The 3686-nt window shown below is 40.2% G+C and overlaps 1 long non-coding RNA gene across 1 annotated transcript in view; it reads right to left on the reverse strand.

The window, feature by feature from the left end:
• Window positions 1-665, reverse strand: part of LOC108228278 — a 2067-nt gene extending 1402 nt beyond the window's left edge. Inside the window, exons 1-2 of the long non-coding RNA XR_001808194.3 lie at window positions 531-665; window positions 345-394 (exon numbers count right to left, since the gene is read on the reverse strand). This is a non-coding gene — a long non-coding RNA (uncharacterized LOC108228278). The remainder of the gene's footprint in view (window positions 1-344; window positions 395-530) is intronic.
• Between the last annotated feature and the right edge of the window lie 3021 nt (window positions 666-3686).

Below are 3686 nucleotides of genomic sequence, written 5' to 3' on the forward strand. Positions count from 1 at the left end.
TTTTTTTTTTTTTTTAGAAAAGACTTAGTCAGGTCTGCATAAATCTAAATAAGAAAATGTCAGTTCAGTTCCTTCTGTGTAATTTATATTTATAATTTTGTCACTCAATACAAAGTTTATTTTGTAGGAAAGTTGATTAAAAAGGATCTTTTAATGAAATAATAGACCAAAAACACGCACATTTCAGAACTGTTTATACATTTTGAGTACACTGAAAAACAACAACAAAAAAAAAACATTGCAGATGACTAAATACACAATCAAATGGGTTTTTTTCTGCACGTTTACCTTACCAAGATAATAATGATAGTAATAGTAAAAATAATAGATAATCCCAGATTTACCTTCCTCGCTGACGGCGACAGTTCTGTCTGCTTCCGGGCTCTTTTGTTGGCTGTAGTAATCAAAAAACGAGAACAAACACACAAAATAACTTAAAATACATTATTGACTGATATGTAAGTGAGTTCACTGTTTTATTTTGTTGTTATCCGGTTTAAAATGGCGCATGATGTTTCCGTCCCACACACCTCTTCATTTCTGACGAAGGTTTTGAACAGGAAGACCGCCTTCACTCGCTTCGACAGCCAGACAGCGGAGACAATTCATTAGTTCGAAGAAAAGACTGGGGGAACTTTCCTCAAGACAAGAAAATATTGAATATTTGTTAACATATTAACAAATGTTGTTTTTCTGATAATGTATGCTTTTCACTGACGTCATCATTGTGGGACTATTTAAGATGTAAGATTTGTGCACGGCTGTGATTGATTGGAATAAAATGTAAGAGGTGGCTTTACCTCGTGGTTCAATCAAATATTTGATTAGAACCAGTGTGATTTTCTCAGACTTTTCCTGCCCTTATGATGACAGCGTCAACACTTCATGGGCCCAGAAGGAAGATGGGAAGTCGATGGCAAAGGTTGTGCTTTGATTGAGACAAAATAAATTTTGAGTTGTGGGAGACTAAGTTTTTGGGTCAGCTCCAGCTGCAAGGCTTGCAAGACATCATTCTGGGTAAAGTCGAGCTGAATTCAGATGCCGAGGAAAAAGACAACTGGGAGAAGAATGAGGAGGCCTATGCCGAACTGATAGTTTCTAGATGACAAAGGTTTGTCCTAAACTAAGAAAGGCATAAGAAAAGCAGCAGATAACAGCAGGAAGACGTTAGAGATCCTGCGAGACCATTACATGGGCAAAGGAAAGCTGTGTGTAATTAGCCTCTACACCAGTGTTTCTCAACCTTTTTTGGCCCAGCACCCCCTATCCATTATCCAGGCCTCTTACCCCCCCCCCTTTTTTTTTTGCCTGTTTTTATTCATGGACTTATAAAATATAATACCTGATCTTGGGTATGGCCCATCAGAACATCTCTGTGGGTCATTCTCCACCATGTACTGCCTCAATGAGACAATTAATCGCCCAGCAAAATGTGTTATTGTTACGGGCCTACTTGGAGCACATGTTGTGAATGACTCTCAGCTACTATGAGTCCCCCACTTCCTGTGGTGAAGGCCATTCAGATGGATCTTCTGAGTAAGACCTTGCCACAACCCTCTCATCTGCACCTCTCTGTTCCTCTCCATCATCATCATCATCTTCACCTCTCTTGTCCACTTTCCGATCTGTAGTGTTGGTCTTGCCATGTCTGCCTGAACTATTTTTCCCAAACTGACACAGTGGTGGTCAGCAGAAATTCAAACCCTCCTGGGCATCTAGGTTTTTGTGGCCTCACTAGCTGAATTATTCCTACCTGATGTCATCTCTGCTCTCCTCTACAGCAGCTGATCATGTCTGTCTCATTCATTCTTTACTTGTGTTTTTCTCCTCTAAATCATATAGTCAAGCAAGTATTATTAATTAGCTTGGAATAAATTACACATCTTGCTAATGCACATTTTTAATATAAACAATATTTAAAAATTGCAGGCGCTGTACCGGTATGTCGTGGTGAAGAGAGAGCTGAGTCAAAAAGCGAAGCTCTCGATTTACCGGTTGATCTACGTTCCTACCCTCATCTATGGTCACGGACTTTGTGTAGTGACCAAAAGAACGAGATCGCGAATACAAGCGGCTGAAATTAGTTTTCTCCGCAGGGTGTCTGGGCTCTCCCTTAGAGATAGGGTGAGAAGCTCGGTCATCCGGGAGGGGCTAAGAGTAGAGCCACTGCTTCTCCACATTGAGAGGAGCCAGTTGAGGTGGCTTGGGCATCTGATTAGGATGCCTCCTGCACGCCTCCCTGGTGAGGTGTTCCAGGCACGTCCTACTGGGAGGAGACCCAGAGGAAGACTCAGGACACGATGGAGGGACTATGTTTCTCGGCTGGCCTGGGAATGCCTTGGGATTACTTCGAAGGAGCTAGCTCAAGTGGCTGGGGAGAGGGAAGTCTGAGCCTCTCTGCTTAGTCTGCTGCCCCCGCGACTCGACCCCGGATAAGCGGAAGAAAATGGATGGATGGATGGATGGAATTTACATTGTAATGCCTTATATTAAAGCCCTTTCATTGATGAAAAATGTTTGCTGTTTTCCGTGAAATGTTTCAAGTGCGACAGTGCCAGGCCAACAAAATCAAGATGGACCACTTGCTGCCAGTCGTCACCCATGTAGCGCCATGTCAACAAAGAAAATATTGGAGCGCTGCGTGATTTGTTTTCTAAAGATAGATGAGATGGAGTCCAAAATGGCTCCATTAGATCATATGATGCAAATAAAAACAGTCTGATAATCAAATAAAAATCATTGCATTTGCAATGTCTGCACATTAATAATATAAAAAAGCAAAATGTTTGTTTGCTGATGTAAGATGTTATCAGTTGCTGCTGTGCTTTAAAGACTTCAACAAATGATAATAAAATGTGTGAATTTTTAGATTCAAATCAAGTCCTTGCTTTGATATGTTGGGACCAGCACGGTCGAGATTCATCTAAATGGCCTTGGCAGTGATGCTTAGACTGAGAATAATCATTAAACCTGATTTTCAAAGAACTCTTAAGAACAAAATTCAATACAGCAGTCATTTAAAATACACAGCTTTAGCTGTTTTTTGTAGCTGTTAGCTAAGTTGCCTCTGAAGATACATATATATGCTAGAGGGTGTGGAGTTCCAAGATTATAACTGTTTGAGGTGCTCCATTTATGCGAGCTGGGTACACCCTCGACAGGTCTCAAGTCCTTGGACTACTTGGCCATTCTGACATACATAATTTTTTTCATTCTAATTCACACCTCATGCATATGACCAAAACATCTCTCTTGTGAGCCAAGCATGACTCTCAAGTGGGAGGAGAGAAAGATTAATCTGCATGTGAGTTTACCTGCAGAAACAGAGTATCTTGTACAGTTTTAAACTTTGAACTCCTCCCTCTCTAGCTTTAAATGGAAAAATTTCCCCCAGTGGGATATGAAACATATTCTACTACAGAATAGAAGCCCAGTTGTTGTTGTTTTTTTGTTTGTTTTTGATTTTTGGGATTTAACTTGTTTCAAATTTATCCGTTAAACAAAGTATTAAACATTTTCGTTTAACTGTTAAGATTTTAGGTCACTACATACAAAAATTGTTGATAAAATTGCACATTTTGTGACACCAGACTATAAAGTACAGTCACAGAACAGGAAGTGGGTCAGAACATATCCAAGATAGAACCTTGTCAGGTATGTCCAGCTGGTTCAATAAAAAGATATCC

The sequence above is a fragment of the Kryptolebias marmoratus genome, linkage group LG2, assembly GCF_001649575.2.
Source record: "Kryptolebias marmoratus isolate JLee-2015 linkage group LG2, ASM164957v2, whole genome shotgun sequence".
Lineage (NCBI taxonomy): Eukaryota > Metazoa > Chordata > Actinopteri > Cyprinodontiformes > Rivulidae > Kryptolebias > Kryptolebias marmoratus.